At 41.0% G+C, this 18,303-nt stretch overlaps 1 long non-coding RNA gene across 3 annotated transcripts in view; it reads left to right on the forward strand.

Annotated features, from left to right (window-relative positions):
- Positions 1 to 1,541: 1,541 nt before the first annotated feature.
- Positions 1,542 to 18,303, forward strand: part of LOC132010904 (uncharacterized) — a 123,470-nt gene continuing 106,708 nt past the window's right edge. For all 3 annotated transcript variants that reach the window (XR_009402306.1, XR_009402308.1, XR_009402307.1), the window contains exons 1-3: positions 1,542 to 1,633; positions 5,536 to 5,680; positions 8,420 to 8,523. This is a non-coding gene — a long non-coding RNA (uncharacterized LOC132010904). The remainder of the gene's footprint in view (positions 1,634 to 5,535; positions 5,681 to 8,419; positions 8,524 to 18,303) is intronic.

Raw genomic sequence — 18,303 nt, forward strand, 5'->3', positions numbered from 1 at the left:
GGCTGGACATTTTCTGGGAGCTAATGATCTGTCAGGGTTAGAGGCCCGAAGCTTCATGCTGAGGCCATTAATCAGCCCACTAGCCTTTAACTTAACGGGCAACACCCTCTTCCATCAGTTACTGTGACTCGGGTCCTATGCTGTGGGCTGGCCTCACTAAATACCACAGCTCACAGCTAATCATACATGTGCAAACCATTGTTAGAAAATTCACACTGCAGGGGACCTGTCTCCTATGATTCTCACTCTTCTAAAGCCTAGAGCCTGTTTTCAAAAGTTCAAAGTTCAGAACATGGGACAGATCATCATTAATTACCTTTTCAAGCCATTGGCCAAGAAGCATTGAAAATACTGCAAAATGTTTTCATATAATTGAACCCAATTAAAGATAAGCACTTTTAATAAATTTAAAATGATGGGTTTTATAAAGAGGAAAATCACAAATGAGCCCAATATTCCATTAGTTTTGTTTGCAACTGTATTATGATTATGAACTGTACCTACAGCCAGTGGTCTGCTGATAGCATTCCATACTCCTACATCTCTCTCCCTGGAGCCTTTCAGAACAGTGATGCAGGGAAAAAACCAAGCCACCTTTCCTCTTAAGGCTGCTCTCTCTGATTCTAGCTCAACCCTCAGGGGCCTCTTTAGAGGTCTCATCCTCAGCAACCACTCTGTGGCATGTTGACCACTTCCTCCCTCTAGATGCTGTTCATTTATTCATTCAATAAGAATCTATTTTGCATCCACAATGCACTAGGCACTACTCTGGCTTCGGTGCCATCTCTCTTTCTGACTCCTCACACCTCTCTGACTTCACTTCACATTTCCTGTTTCCTCTCAATTTATTCTTGGGGTTATCCTGAGTTCTCTTTTGTCCTTCTTTCTTCTCTTTCTTCCTTTTTTATTTGTTTGCAGAGTTTTGAGGTACATTTTACATACCACAAAGATCACCCATCTGAAGCGTACAGCTTGATACACTTCAGTAAGTGTACACACAGCTGTGCAACCATCAACACAATAAAGTTTTGGAACATATCCATCACCCCCAAAATTTCCTTCCTGCCCCATCTCTGGCCCCAGACGACCACTGGTCTGCTTATTGTCACTACTGATTTGGTTGTCTAGAGTTTCATGTGCATGGGATTATTGTGTTTTCTTCTGGATTCTTTCCCTTAGCATGATGATGGTTTTAGGATTCATCCAAGTTCTGCAACATATCAGCGGTTGGCTCCTTTTCACTGCTCAGTAATATTCCACTGTATAGCTATGCCACTTTCCCATTTATCCATCAGTCTTAAACTTTTTAATCAATCCGTACCTCAGTCTTCCAATTTGTAAAAGGGTTATAATACTGGTAACGTGCTTGGAACAGAGCCTGGCTCCGATTACGTTTAATCTTAGCTCATATTATTACACTTAATTGTCTTGGGTACCACCACTCTTGGGTGGTACGAATGCTTACCTCATGCGGGCTCAAACCCAGAGCACCCAGGAGAGAATCTGACTTGTTGCCAGTGGGGACTGCCCTAAAGGTGGAGGGGGGTCTTCGCGCCCCTCTGGGCGGGGCCTGGAAGCCGCTGCGGAAAGCGGAAGTGCGCCTTCTCTGAGGAGTGCGGGCCGGTGCGGGGAGGTAGAGGCACACGGCGTGGGAGGAAGGGTGGGGGCCCAAGGGTGGAAGAACGGGACCGCGAGGTGAGGCGGGAACAGAGAGGGGACGCGCGAAGGCGGGGGCTGGGGGCGTGGCCTGGCCGGGCCTGGCCTGGGGACGTGGCCCGGAACGCGGCGCGGGCAAGTCGGACTCCCTGGTTCCGCTCAGTCCTGGCCGGCCAAGTCCACTTGGTCCGCTGGGCAGAGGGTACGGAGCCCAGGACGCCTGCCGGTCCGGCGCGCCCCGGCGTCAGAACCCCGAGGATCCCTCGGGAGCGAGGGCGCCCCCCCACCCGCTTCCGGGGAAGGCCTGGCCGGGTGAGCGGAGGCGGGGCCCGGCCGCCGGTGCCGCCGCAGCTTTGCCCCGGGCTCCTCGGCCTGGCGGTGGGGCTGGTGAGCCCGGGCCGTGGGAAGGCCCTGGGGAGCGAAAATCCTGGACCGCCAAGTTCTGCGCTTGGAATCCTCGCCCTCTGCCGGAGTCGCTGTGGGGACCGGCGCTCTGCCCAGCTCTTTGCTGGGCAGTGAGCAACAGATTCTGTGCGGTGTGGCGGGCGTCGAGTTGTCAGACTTCTGACTTACAATGTTAAGAGGACGAGACAGAGTCACGTCCACTCCCAGGCTGATTCTTCAAATCCACAGAAAGTGTTTAGATTTTAAAAACGTCCTCCCTCAGAAGGAGCCCTGAGCCGGAAATCAGGATAATAAACACTCTATCACGAGGGTCCCTCCTGTTACCTCACAGGGGTCGGCTAACTTTCTGGGTTTCCCGGCTGATTGTCAGCTGTAGAACGAATGATCCGCAGGGCTTTCAGTTCTGGATTCCGTCACTGTCTGGTCTAGCTGAACAGCCTCAGTGTGTGTGGCCTTATAGGTGGCTGCAAACAGTGACGAGGGCAAAGAGAATGCAAGGTGTTCGGGGCTCTGACGGGTAGACTAACCCGTGCTCAGGAGCTGCCGGGCAGCAGGAACTGGGGGAGCCCCCCTCAGGCTCAGGGAGAATGGATAATAGATGGATAGTATCAGGGGATCTGGGCCCACCAAGGAGGAGAAGGCTGTTTATGAGAAGGGGCAAGTGCTCCCAGTCTGGGGAGTGGGAGTACCGTGTACAGAGCTAGGCTTGGGTTGAGAGTGTCCATGGGACCAGTGATGCAAGCTTAGTAAATGCTTCTGTGGTCCAAAAGGACAGACGTTAATGCCTTTGCTGGGGTCAGGTCAAGCTCATCTTCCTGAGAAGACCTTTACGCTCCCCCCCCCCCCAGGTGCTCTGACCTGGATGAGTAATTCAAGGCTGCCTCATGAAAAAGACCTGTGTGATTGTGATCTGCATGAAGAGGAGGGGATCAGGGGGCAGAGGCTGGGTTTGTGGGATTCTTTCAAAAGATGTATCTTACTCATTTGTTTTTCTAGAAATCCCTAGCAGAGAGCATTGCACTCATCTGGTTCTCATTTGCCTAGTAAAATCCAGTGACAGAATCACCGAATGAAAAGCATGGCGAACTCTCTTTCCCACCTTCCTGCCATGCTCCCCCCAGTCTGATAATAATAATAATCGGAACCCCTTTCTTGTTCATTCTATCCTTGGTGCCTGCAATTTTTTTAATGGCAGATAAAGGCTTTCATTCCATATTTAGGCCATTCCTACAATATTTTCTTTCATTCTGGGCAAGAGGGACTCCCTGCAATATTGTCTTCCACACTTTTGAAGAGGGACTTGATTGAACTGCAGCATGTCCAAGAGAGGATGAGCGAGATGGTTAAGAGCCTATAAATCATGTCATATGAGGAGCAGTTGGGCCTATTTGAACTGCAGGGACATGATACTCAGTGGGGGAGGTGACAGATGTCTTCAAGTAAAGCGAAAGGCTGCCAGGAGGAGAAGGACTCGTTTTATATTTCTCAAGTGAGGAGAAACTGTAGGGGGCTAATTTTGTTTAGCATGACTGAAAACCTTTTAATAGTTAGAGCAGTCCAGAAATGGAATGGGCTGCCCCCAGGAAGCCTTGATTTACAATCAGGGGAGGTGTTTACTCAGGCTGGATTCCATGTGTGGAGATTATTATAGGAGAACTGATGCGGAGGGTGAAAAATTAGGGGGAAAAGACTTCTAAAGTCACTTCCAAATACCTGATATTATATGTTACATTTTGGTTGAGAATATTTGACCTCAGTTGACTCACACTGAAGCATTTTTCTTGTTTCCAAGGCCCGAGAGTAGAGGGTTGGGGAGTATGACTGTTAATTGGGGGGGACTAATAAATTATAAAAGGGTGGTAGTAGACAAGGTGAAAAATAGCCCAAGAAAGGAGACAGAGAGGAAGACTGCCTTAGCCACTTCACAGTTTGTTTTGTTTGCTGGGGTCATTATGTTTAGCTTTGCCATGTGGTTTAGTGAGTATATTGGTACACAGCTTTTTCTCTCTTTCCTACTAGGTCCTTTCTACAAGCCGCACTCGATTTCCTTGTTGCCAACCCTGATCAGTCAGCGTGACAGATTTAAAGATGAAATGACAAGCAATTTAAATTAACCAGTGGAATCTAGACCTGTGTTCTATTTTTATTCCTTTCCTCTTCTTGTGTAAGTCAGTAGGGAGACATTTGATTCACATATCCAATATGCTTCTCTTGCCTTGGCTTTTAGGTGGTTTTGCCAGCCTTCTTTGATTTTATTTTGATTGGAGTCCAGCTTCATAGTTTGAGTTTATCTTCACATAATACAGTATACAAAAGACAAAGCTGTCGTGCCTGCAACTGCTGCCTAATGGACCAGACATTTTCCCTCTCAGTTTACATTACAGCTGTATCTGGCACATCATATAACACCCTTTTTCATTGTTATTGATATGGGGTGTGAAAACATTTGAAAGCAGAAACACCATACAAGTGTAAATTACTATTCTAGATAATATGCAAGTCTGAGGGGAGACTTTATGTAGATATTTGCTAGTACCTTCCAGCAGAGCATGGATTTGTTGGTTTTATGACATATTATTAGATGAATACAGCTGTTATTATAAACTGGCACCTTTAATTTTTGGTGATTTGATGTGTCTAGTTTAAAAAGATATTTCTTCTTAGAAGCATGATCCCCAGACGAAGTTTTATCTTTGATCCTCTGCTATCTCACTCAAAACATTACATACCTCTTTGATTTGCTTTACCAAACAGAAACAGTCTCTTCTTTAAACTTCACTACATTGGCAAGTTGGAAACAAACTTTTTTTCCTGCTTAAAAATCAAATCGCTGCCTGTACTTTGTTTAGGGAGCACAGGCTTAAGAAAGTAATCATTTCTACCCAAAGTACATCAAGTCACTACCCGTTATAGCTGAATTGTCTTACAGTGTTGCTAAACATATCCAGTACTACTTGTACTGAAATCAAATTATTGTAATATGTACTATGTGTAATAGTACTAAAAGAATATTTATTGCATACTTACTCTTAGATACAACCATCTTCAGTCTGACCACCTAATATTTACTTGCTCTTATAGTGGCTTAATTTTTTTGTTTTTGAGGACCTGTATCTCCCCTTCTCCAATGAACCTTCTTGAGGTATGACCATAGATAACACCTGGCATTGGTTTATGTGCAGATAGTGGTGACTTAAATGTGGGTGAATGGAGCTTACTATCATATGTCTTAAGTACCACCAGTTGCAACGTACCAGCTTGAAAACTGACTGCTGTAAAGGAAAATTCAGAACACATCATTTTGGAATATTTTGAAAAACATCTCATATATTTTCATACCTTGTCTTGTCAAAAGAATACAACTCTTAAAAACAAACATTCTAAATGTGACAAAAGTGTGTAGGCAACATCAAGCCAACCAAAGATGTCACTCATCAGGATCAAGCCTTTTCATTTCATCTTTATTCTTGTCAGTTATTGCCGAAAAGGAAAGAAGACAAGAAAAACACGTCTAAAAAGTCTTCCGCAAGACCCGTTGTCAGACATAACTGATAAAAGATTTTACAGAAACCTCATCTCTCCCCAGGAAAGTAAATCAAGCCAAGACCAAAAGAGTTGTGTAAGTATATATGTGGGCCTGTCAGGGTGAACCCAGCAAACACCAGATAGCCCGTACTTGTAGGGAGAATTGCAATGAAGATCTTCAAACTGCTTCATATTATTTTGATGATAGGATCCTAGCAGATTCCAAAAAACAGAAAAGCGCACACAAAGGAAATCATTGTGGGCCTTGTATTGTGAGTTGCCATCCCTGAAATAAACAGCTGTCCCTGTAGCATAGAGCTTCCTTTGTCATCCTGTCCATCTGTGCTGCAATTGAAAACATGTAACTCAGAAGATAAATTTGGGTGGAGAGTCTGAAAGATAAGCAGGTTTCTCAAACGGGCACATCAAGTACTAGAAAAATAGGCAACAGTTTTGATCATAGTCAAGAGCTCTAATTCAAAAGACTTTTTTTTTTTGACACTTTTCCCTAGGTGTCATAGTAGTCCCTGCAATTATTTGTCTTTAGCAACTCCCAAACATTTTAGGGATGGAAGTAGGGTGTGCCTTGTAGAAGATAATAATGAAGATGAGGGTATAGTGACTTAATGACAAGGTGGAATTAATCATTCTTCTTAAAAAGGGACCATGATACAAATATTCCCAGAAAGCTGTGAGTGAAAATAACCAGGACAAAAGTTTCACCCTAGAAATTATTCAGGAATATGAGCAAATCCAATTTAAAGCAGAGTTTTTAAATTTTCATATTTCAGTGTTTTTTTTTTTTAATTAAAAAAATTAAAAATCTAGGGTCATCTGGGTGGCTCAGTCGGTTAAGCATCGACTCCTGCTTTTGGCTCAGGTCATGATCTCAGGGTCTTGAGATCGAGCCTGTGGGCTCAATCCTGGGTGTGGAGTCTGCTGCCTGCTTAAGATTCTCTCTTCCAGGGCACCTGGGTGGCTCAGTCAGTTAAGCATCTGCCTTCAGCTCAGGTCAGGATCCCAGGACCCTGGGATGGAACCAAGCCCCGAATCTGGCTCCCTGCTCAGTGGGGAGTCTGCTTCTCCTTTTCCCACTCCTGCTCTGCCTGTTGCGCTCTCTCTGTCAAATAAATAAAATCTTAAAAAAAAAAAAAAAGATTTCTCTCTCCCTTTCCCTCTGCCCCTTCCCCCTGCTATCTCTCTCTCTCTCTCAAACAAACAAACAAACAAACAAACAAACAAAAAACAGGGCGCCTGGGTGGCTCAGTGGGTTGAGCCACACTGCCTTTGGCTCAGGTCATGATCTCAGGGTCCTGGGATGGAGTCCCACATCGGGCTCTCTGCTCAGCAGGGAGCCTGCTTCCTCCTCTCTCTCTGCCTGCCTCTCTGCCTACTTGTGATCTCTCTGTCAAATAAATAAATAAAATCTTAAAAAAAATACGAGAAAAAATTGCAGCATAATACACACACATGTACACACATGTAATTTTGAATTTTAGCATTTTTTTATTGCTTTAAATTGAAGAAAATGGGCTGGGGAAGTGGGGCAAACAACAATTTCTTGGGATGTTAATACTGAGTTACCAACAATTACATAAGGCAATGTTAACTGACATCCATTTTGAATAAGAATAGAAAATAGTGTTAGTTGTCCACTTTTCCAGAAAAAAAGTTTTTAAAAAATGCAGTTATCCTCAGTAGGACTATATATATTTATAAGAAACAACTGAATAGTTAAAAATTTGTTTACTGGTGGTTTATAAAGAGGGATTTTGGCAAATGTAAAAATGACCATATTTTAATTTTTCCCCCAAAGTTTTGATGTCTTGTCAACAGCCTTACCATATGAGAAATACTTATTTAAACAAAACTTAGAGTCTGATCCTTAGCTATTAAAACTGTGCTTATTCTAAAACATTATGTAATTTAGAAATATGAGTATTTTTGTGCAAATAGATGATTGCTTAAGTTCCCAATTACATCACCTAGCCTTTTTTGCTCTTGTTTAACCAGTAAAGTTTATATTACTCCAAATGCTTTTTTTAAGGCTCAAAGCTTACTATTTGGAAGCTCAAGAGCTTAAATATTATTTGTACATGGTTCCTGTGTTGTAATAAATTCATGCTATATTAAATTTTATAGATACTTTTGATTAGTGTGAGTATAGATATGATATCATAGTATATGGTGGAATTGTCGAAAGATTATTTCTTCTTTTAAAATATTGTTTTTATGTTTCCCACAATGTACAATATTTTCCTTAGTTTGCATGTATAAATGCTAAGACAATTTAGAGGCGTGCTCAAATGTTCCTTTTCTGAGCTTACTGGAAAACTGACTTAAGTGTTTTCAATTTGTAGAATATATTACTTGCCAGATGTTTTTGATTCTTCCTACAATTTAGAAGCAACTCTCTGATTATGCTAAATATTAATTTACAAAAATTTGTGAATGACTTTAGTTGCCATACCTCATTTGAAATCAAGCTTGTAAAGGAAATAAAGTTGTTGATCTTGCCTTTTTCTTTACAGTCATTCCAAGAACGAAATACTTCACGGGTCTGGATTTCTACTTATACACAAGAACCTTTGATCCCTTTGATATATGTAAAATGTCAAAGGCTGCAATCACTGAGCATTTTAGAAGGGGTACTTGGTTATGTGTGTTTGTGCCATAAACACTAACAGTAGCACCAAGACGCTCTTCGTATGCATAGTTAGTTGACCAAAGCCAAAAAAAAAAAAAAGAGAGAGAGAGGGAAATGCTGCACTCTTCAAAGCCCCTCTTCCCTTTGTGAGATGATTAGATCTTATGCTTCTCTTCTGCTTTGCAGGCAAGGGCCATCCACATAACTGCTGCACCAGGAATCTCCAATATGCAGGGATAAGATAACACCTGTTCTGTATCAGGCCCTGGGACATCCAGCTATATACTGAGGTGAGTGGTCATCGGGATTGCCCTGCTTTCCCTTATATGGAGATTGGAATTAAGACTTGGAATTTTCCCCCAGTCATTCCTGGAGACTTGCTGAACAGCCTGGTTTCAGGGACATGCTGGAGCCTCCTAGTGGTGGCCTCTGGGCATGGGAATGCTTGTAACAACAGGGTGACCTGCCAAGTTCAAAGTACTTCTGCAAGAGTTATTATCACTGCAAAGGGGTTTAGGTACCACCTAGCATCTCATAGACTGAGACATGAAGGATAATGACATATTCTGACCTTGCAGGGTGTGGTGGGAATGATGAGAAAAGGGCTTTGGTGCCAGTGGATGGTTTAGCCTGGAGTGTTCCACAGGAACAAAAAAGTAGGACTGCTGTGCCTAATGACAAATTTTGACAAGATCAGAATGGGACTCAGGTGAATCAGATCTCTTGGCAATTTTGATGATTTGAATCTACTTTCACGGTTTTGCTGCTCTGAGCTCTGTGGATTTCAAATGGTCTACTAGGCAGTTTGGTTAATATATTAATTTACTTAGAGAATTTACAAATTAAGCCAGTCAATACTAGCTAAGCACCCGCCATATGCTAGATACTGTGTTAAGTGCTATGGCAAATTCCGAGATGAATCACATTTTCTACCATGTAGGGGCTCATAGTTTGGTGGGGGGTATAAGACATGTAGACCAGTCACTGGAATAGAGGGTAGGAAGTGATTCAAGATGGTAGGAAGTGATTCAAGTGATTCAAGATGAATAGAAATAGACTATAAAGCAAGTTCAGAGGCGATGTGGGGGTGGTTCAGGCAGGTGGAATGGAGACAAGTGGATAATTTAGTCATTCAGGAGTAAAATTAACACAACTTGGAAACTGATTATAAAAAGGGGCCGGGGGCAGAGGTGAATAAAAAATGCTGTGATGTTTCTAAGAATGCATGGCAGAGGAGTCAACAGGGGGCACCGAAGGCAAAGCATATTTGGAGGGATATAGGAAAGGTTCGGTTTTGGACAAGAGGAGTTCAAGGTGGAAATTCAGACTTGGAGTATGGGAGGGAAATGGCTCTGGAGGTACAGAATACAGGCTCTTTTGCACTGGAGAGAAAACAAAGCAGCAGAATTCTGTAAGTTTTTGGAGACAGGTAGAGACAGACCTGTTCTCTGTGGAGAAAGAGTGAGAGGCAGTATGGGAGTGAGTCTGTGCTCAAGAGTCAGACCCACCCGAGTCTGAATTTCAGCTGTTTCATACTCTTTGCAGGCAAGATATTGAACCTTTCTTTCTTTTACTTTCTTTTATTTTAAATATTTTGTTTTATTTATTTGACAGAGAGATCACAGTAGGCAGAGAGGCAGGCAGAGAGAGAGAGGAAGCAGGTTCTCTGCTGAGCAGAGAGCCCGATGCAGGGCTTGATCCCAGGGGATCCTGGGATCGTGACCTGAGCCGAAGGCAGAGGCTTAACCCACTGAGCCACCCAGGTGCCCCAAGATATTGAATCTTTCTAAGCCTCAGTTTCCTCATTTACAATGCGATAGAGGATAGCATTTTTCTCAGAGTAGATGTGAGGATTCATTAAGGTGAATTCATTAAGGTGACTATAGTTTTGCAGTGTTAGGAGAGAATTTTACAAGGATTTGGTGACCGCTGTTAACCAATTAACATGGTTGAGTGTAGAGCAAATACCATTACATTTGGGGGAATATGTTAGTTTGCTAGGGCTTCTGTAACAAAGTACCATGGATTGGGTGACTTAAATAATAGGTATTTTCTCATACTTCTCGAGATTAGGAGTCTGAGATCAAGATGTTGACGGAGTTGGTTCCTTCAGAGAGTATAAAGACAAATATGTTCCATGCCTCTCCCCTAGTTGAGGGTAGTTTGCTGGCCATCTTGGCATTCCTTGGCATGTTCTGATCCCTGCCTTTGTAAATCACATGGCACTCTCCCTGTGTGTATGTCTGTGCCAGATTTCCTTTTCATAATAAGGACACAGTCATATTGGATTGGGGGCCTCCTTACTCCAGTATGACTTCATCTTAACTAATTATATCTGTGATGGCCTTATTTCCAAATTTCCAAATAATGTCACATACTGAGCTACTGTATTTAGGGCCTCAACATATGAATTTTGTTGGTATGCAGTTAAACTCATAACAGGGAAAGTGGGCTTTGGAAGAATTGTTTAGGCAGAGATCAGATTATACATAGGGCAAGAAAATAAGAAAGCGGATCCCTAAGATAGAGGTAAAACAGAGGAACATGGGATAAATTGAAGTAGATTGACCATGGGGGAAGAGAAGATGTTTCAAATGAGGAGAAAGCAAGGTGGATGGATGGATGATAGTCTGAGTCTGTATTTAAGTCCAGAAGATGGTCTTTTCTGTACCCTTCTGCCAGGCCCTATGCTCTTTTCTTTTGTTTTTGCCTGAATTATATGGAGAATTGGTTTATCTCTCTAGTTTTCTCATGAAAAATCAGCCCTGATTGATATTTTTCTATAGAAATATAATGAGGGAGGGAGGGAGGAAGAGAGTCGCCCTTTGGATACAACCAGAGTGTATCTATTTGTAGAATTTCAGGATTTCTTAAAAAGCTTTTTTTCCCCCAAAAGAAGATATGTAGCTTAGAATGAAGAACATTTCCTTTGAGAAAAAAGCTTTAAAGATAGTAATAATCTTAATTAAATAGTGTTTCATATTCAGAAGGGAACAAAATTATAAATGTACATACAACTTTCTCAACCATATGTTCTTTTTAATGATATTAATATATCCCTCGAGATAGAAGTAAAGCTTCTTCCTAATTAGGTAGTATTTTATTAAACTGAAAGAAATCTCATGTTAGTTTGAATACCACTTTCAAGAATTAAATAACATTTATAGTCTCAGATAAAGAGGATTTTGCTTTCTTCCATGAAAATTATTGGTCCTGGTCAAAAACCAATTTTATAACGAAGGAAAACAAGAGGTCTCCTTGCTAATTGAAGACAATTCAAATTCTCCAAGATTTTGCAAAGCGTGAATATATTATTGCTGATTCTATTTGTACCAAGATAGCTATTTTAAGGAAAAATTGGGATAATTTAAACTTCATAAAAATCTAATTTCTGCACTTGACTAATCTTTTCAGTCAACTCAGTCAAAATGATTTACATTTAAAGATTCAACCAAATTTAACCTTAAGGGTATATAGTATGGAGCAAGGTCATGAGCCCTGGGGCTGGAAACAGAAAGACTAGAGTTCAAACCCATGAACAGATTAGAGTTCATGATTAAAGAAAAAAACGGAGAACAAAAAGTATGTAAAATTGAAATGAAAAGAGATTAAAATAATTGTAAGGAATACTACCTGTACTTCTATGGCAGTATGTTTGAAAGCAGAAAAAAAAGGTGGATTTCCTCCCCAAATATAAATCCCCCAAGGGAATAAGCTGAAGTAGAAAATATGAATGTACTAGTTACTATATAACATGTTGGAAGGGTGATTAAAAGGCTATGACTGAAAAAGACAGCAGGCCCAGACAGAGTCACAATTGTTTTTTCATTTTTTAAAAAAGATGTTTACTTATTTATTTGACAGACAGAGATCACAAGTAGGCAGAGAGGCAGGCAGAGAAAGAAGGAGTGGAAGCAGTCTCTCTGCTGAGCAGACAGCCCCATGCAGGGCTTGAGCCCAGGACCCTGAGATCATGACCTGAGCCAAAGGCAGAGGTTTTAACCCACTGAGCCACCCAGGCACCCCTGTTTTTTTCATTTTTAAAGGACAATTCAGATGTTTATAAACTAGGTCATAGACAGTGATCACATGAATATAGGTGCAACATTTCTAAATAAAACATTAACAGGAAAGGATATATTCTATAATGAATGGTCCTGGCAAAACTGGTTATCTATTTGGAAGAAAAACTTGGATCAAAAAATATATATATAAATACTAAATATAAAAAATTATATAATAATGTCTTGCAAGATAATCTGGGAGGCTACATTCCCAATAATTGGGAATGATGGGGAAATACCCCTTTAACCAGAAGTTTAATCATATTTATTTATATATAAATTCACACTTCTGTGTGGCAGAGTTCATCAGCAGAGTCTGTAGACAAATGACTGATTTGGAAAGAAAATGATTATCATGCAGATAATAGGTATATAATTTGTAATGAAAATACCAACAAATCTTACAAATGGAAACAAAAGACAGACTACCCAGTAAAACATGACTAAGTCAGATAAACAAGCATTTTGTGGAAGAGCAAAGCCTTTTGCCAGCAAACATATGAAAAGGTGCTCAATCTAATTAGAAGTTAGAGAAATGCAAATTAAAATAATAATGAGATTAATCTTTACCTCTACTGGGCTGGTGGAAAGAAGTAATAATGCCAGCTACTGTTGGGTTATAGGCAAGGAGGTACTCAACGTACTTTGCCAAGGGAAAGATGAATTATTTCAGTCCTTCTGCAAAGTAGTCTGGCAATTTCTTTTAAAAATAAAAATATGTCTTTTCTTCAACCTGGCAGTTGCTCTCACTGACTTTTTTCCCCTAAAGATTTATTTATTTATTTAAGCTTAAAAAATTTGTTATGTTATGCTAGTCACCATACAGTACTTCATTAGTTTTTTTTTTTTTTTGAAGATTTTATTTATTTATTTGACAGAGATCGCAAGTAGGCAGAGAGAGAGGAAGAAGCAGGCTCCCTGCTGAGCAGAGAGCCCGATGTGGGGCTCGATCCCAGGACCCTGGGATCATGACCTGAGCCGAAGGCAGGGGCTTTAACCCACTGAGCCACCCAGGCGCCCCACTTCATTAGTTTTTAATGTATGTTCCATGATTCATTGTTTATTTAAGAGAGAGAGAAAGTATGAGCAGGGAAAAGGGAAGAGGGAGACAAGCAGACTACCTGATGAGTGGGGAGTCTGAACTGGGGCTGGATCCCAGGTCACAGAGATCATGACCTGAGCTGAAATCAAGAGGCAGAAGCTCAACCAACTGAGCTACCTAGGCACCCCTCATTGTTTTATATATATATTTTTAATACAAATGAACCCATTCTGATTTGAAAGGATTTTTTAAAGATATTGTTAAATGAGAAAAAAAAGATGACAGGAAATGTATATAATATAGTTGGGTTTTTACAAGACAAAGAATGAAAAGCCTTTGCCAATGTGAATGTGAGTATGTGAGATTATAATATGGAGAAATATACAGACATCTACAGATGCATACTAGGCTCTCAAGATGGGTTTTCTATGGTATTGGAGGGAGGGCTGATGGTTAAGCCAATATAATTTTTCAGCAATTTGTTACACAAAACATTTACTTATTTTTTCCAATTAAAATTTTTATTTTACTGAAAATACTTTATTAAGATGAAGTTTTTCCATCAATATTTTTTGACAAAGACTCAATAATTAGCATTTTCTTCCTATCTAGCTGGACTGACTATAACCTATGTTATTGTGAATTTTCTTTCTGGCCCTTATTTTTAACAAGTATGGTTTTCTTGGTAGTTACTAATTATTATTATTACTTGAAGGTAAAAATCAGTCTTTCTTTCTTTTTTTTTAAAGATTTTATTTACTTATTTGACAGATAGAGATCAAAAGTAGGCAAAGAGAGAGAGAGATTGGAGGAAGTAGGCTCCCTGCTGAGCAGAGAGTCCGATGCGGGGCTCCATCCCAGGACCCTGGGATCATGACCTGAGCCAAAGGCAGAGGCTTTAACCCACTGAGCCACCCAGAGTCTTTCTCTAGTGTTTCTCTTATTCTGTGTAAGTCTCTGTTATTGGGATTTAGGGTATGCATATTTTTCAGGTGAAATCTGATATTTAAAGCATTGGTGGCTAATTTGAATTTTATGAACCACAGTGTGGGCCAACATTATTTAGGTTCAGTGAAAAGTGTCTGCAGGCTGCATACTTTTTGACTTCTGGTGCGGCTCAGGTCTTGGCTATCCTAATGTTCCTAATGCTGGAAATGTGTTACCTACTAGGAAAATGTCATCCTCTGTTTGAAAAGCCCCTCCTGTCATGGAAATAGGGCTGTAATCCTGGGACCAGATAAATCAGGTATGTGCATGTTTCAGATCTGAACGATAGCAATGGAGAGAAGTGTGCTGGGGAGGCCTTGTCTGGATGCACCCCCATATGGTTCCTTATGTATTTCAGTGTATCCCCAGGAAATAGCTGCATGGGATGCCGCCTATCCAGCAGCAGGTGGCAGCATTAGAACAAAGATTGGCCACGTGAGGGCCTGTGATACTCCCAATTTCTTCTTTATTTATATATGAATTAGGGAAATAACAGATTGCTGATCAGTTTTAGAGGGAAGAAAATTATTTGCCATACCCTTTCAATTAAAAAAAAATTTAAGGCCCTACTACATGCCAGCCACTGTGCTGTGCATTTTATTTTTACATTTATTTTTTTGAGTTGCCACACGAGGTTACCTTAGCTTTAGGTTACAACGTAGTGTGATTTGCCGAGTTGACACATTCTGCTGTATTCACCACAAGTCTTGTGGTGTGCATTTTAACAGTTGTGGTGTTCAGTCTTCACAACCTATGACACAGGCAACTATTTCTCTCATTTTAAAGATGAGGAAATTAAGTTTTCGAAGGCTTAAGGAATGTGCCCAAGGCTGTCCTGTTTCTCACAGGCAGAGTCGTGTCCAGAGCTGCTAGGTCTTTGACTGTTTTTCTGGAATCATACCTGTCATACCAGCCTGCAGTCGAGCTTCTATCTCAGTTCTCCTGACTTTCTGCCTGATTAATGTTGTGGAGAAACTCGGGCTGTACTTGGGGACAGAGGACGCCAGCACTGCAGAGGACATTTGCCCCAGATGCTGGCCAGGTGGTTGTGCCCTAGAGCTGCTGATTGAGGGAAGATGGATACTACGGCAGAGGAACACCACACTCTCAGTCTGGAGAAGGGATTTGGAATTTTGATGCATTTTTCCTTTTTCGTATAATAATTCCCATGACAGGAACCGATGACCTTTTTCCCGATTTCTTACTATTCAAAGTATTGGCATAGAAAATAAGTTGTATAAGAAGTTAAATGCTTCTCGTGATAAATGTGAGGGGCTGCCCATTTGGTAATTAAAGCTGTGGGATGTTTGTATGACAGACCTGTCCTTGGCTATTTCATACTGTGTCAGACTCTATTTGATTAAAAATGACTAATCTCATGATTTTATATAAATGGCTCAAATCTGTTAGACAATTTGCTTAATAAATGAGATCAGCCAGCAAAGCTCACAATTTCTTCCAGTAAGGCGGTGTTGGGTAGAGCACAGACTCAACATTATTCTCCTCTGCCTGTGTGATCTTGTGTATGTAGCTCATTCTTCATCTGTAAAGGAGGGGTTGGACTAGATCACACCAGAAGTTTCTTCCTGCTCTGCTAGCCTGTGATTTTCTGGAGTCCCCGTGGATCTGTATGTGAACAGAACCAACCCCCTTCCATGCAGGGCAGCTCCAGAGGGAGCCACAGAGATTAGATAAGCCCTTGTATCTTCAAAGAAATGGTCCCAAGTCACTGGCAAATTAGGAACCAGCTAAAAAGGACATAGTTATATGGCATCTAAAGAGTTTGGGTTTGGAGTCAGGCAGTCCTGATCCAAATCTTGGCTCCACTGATGACTAGCTGTATAATCTTGGGCAAGTCACTAGGACTCCCTGATTTTCGATTTTCTTAGTGAACACCTTAAGATTTGCTGCAGGTTTTTAAGAATCAGAGTTTGTCATGTGTTTGACTCATGATAGTTGTCCAGTAAATGGTAACTCTTTTCACTAGTGATTGTTACGGGTTGAATTATGTCACCTGAAAATTCATATGTGGAAGCCCTGGCTCTTAGTACCTTTGAATGTGATCTTATATGGAGGGGATAATCTTATTTCAGGAGTAATCAAGTTAAAATGAGGTCATTAAGAGAGTCTGTTTTCCACTGGACATTCTTTTCTGCTTTGTTGAAGGTTAGTTGACCATAGAGTTGAGGGTCCATTTCTGGGCTCTCTATTCTGCTCCATTGATCTATATGTCTGTTTTTCTGCCAGTTACCATACTGTCTTGATTATAGCTTTGTAATAGAACTTGAAGTCTAGGAATTGTGATGCCACCAACTTTGGTTTTCCTTATCAACATTACTTTGGCTATTTTGGTGTCTTTTCTGGCTCCATACAAATTTTAGAATTGTTTGATTTAGCTCTGTGAAAAATGCTGGTATTATTTTGATAGGGATTGAAAGGAATATGTAGATTTCTTGGGGTGGTATAGACATTTTAACAATATTTGTTCCTCTAATTCATGAGCATGGAATGTTTTTCCACTTCTTTGTGTCTTCCTCAATTTCTTTCATAAATTCCCTATAGTTTTCAGAGTACAAATCTTCTTTGGCTAGGTTTATTCCTAGGTATCTCACGGTTTTTGGTGCAATTGTAAATGGGATTGATTCCTTAATTTGTCTCTTTTTTCTAAGGTTTATTTTGCTCTTTTACAGCTCCTTTTATTTATTTATTTTTTTTAGATTTTATTTATTTGTCAGAGACAGAGGGAGAGAGAGCGAGCGAGCACAGGCAGACAGAGAGGCAGGCAGAGGCAGAGGGAGAAGCAGGCTCCCTGCCAAGCAAGGAGCCCGATGCGGGACTCGATCCCAGGACCCTGGGATCATGACCTGAGCCGAAGGCAGCTGCTTAACCAACTGAGCCACCCAGGCGTCCCTACAGCTCCTTTTAAAAAGAAAAAAATTAAATTTGTTTTAGGGGCATGGGTCTGTGATTCATCAGTCTTACATAACACCCAGTGGTTACCATAACACATACCCTCCCCAATGTCCATCACCCAGCCACCCCATTTCTCACCCCCTCCCCTTCAGCAACCCTCAGTTTGTTTCCTAAGATTAAGAGTCTCTTGGGGTGCCTGGGTGGCTCAGTCAGTTGGGCATCTGCATTCAGCTCAGGTCATGATCTCAGGGTCCTGGGACTGGGTCCCCTGTCAGGCTCACTGCATGGCGGGGTGTCTGCTTCTTCCTCTCCCTCTGTCTCTTCTGTTAGGCTCTCTCTGTCTGTCTCAAATAAATAAATAAAATCTTAAGAAAAAAGAAAAAAAGAGTCTCTTAAATGTTTTTTTTCCCCTCCCTGATTTCATCTTGTTTCATTTATTCCTCTTTCCTCTGTGATCCTCTGCCTTGTTTCTTAAATTCCACATATCAGTGAGACCATATGATAATTATCTTTCTGATTGACTTACTTCACTTAGCATAATACCCTCTAGTTCCATCCATGTCATTGCAAATGGCAAGATTTCATTTTTTTTTTTTTTTTATGGCACATGCATCCCAATGTCAAGCAGCAATGTCCACAAGAGCCAAACTATGGAAAGAGCCCAGATGTCCACTGACAGATGAATGGATAGAGAAGATGTGGTATATATATATTCTACTATATATATATAGTGGAATATTATGTAGCCATCCTTGATTTCTCTTTCTGATGCTTCCTTATTGGTGAATAGAAACACAACAGACGTCTATGCATTGATTATATATCCTGTGACTTTGCCGAATTCCTGTATCAGTTCTAGCAATTTTTTAGTGGAGTCTTTTGGGCTTCCTACATGGAATTTCATGTCATCTATAAATCCTGAAAGTCTGACTTCTTCCTTGCCAATTTCAGTGCTTTTACTTCTTTTGTTGTCTGATTGCTGAGGCTAGGACTTCCAGTAGTATGTTGAACAACAGTGTTGGGAGTGGGCATCCCTGCTGTGTTCATGACCTTAGGGGAAAAGT

Source organism: Mustela nigripes, chromosome 1 (assembly GCF_022355385.1).
Source record: "Mustela nigripes isolate SB6536 chromosome 1, MUSNIG.SB6536, whole genome shotgun sequence".
NCBI classification, from domain to species: Eukaryota; Metazoa; Chordata; class Mammalia; order Carnivora; family Mustelidae; genus Mustela; species Mustela nigripes.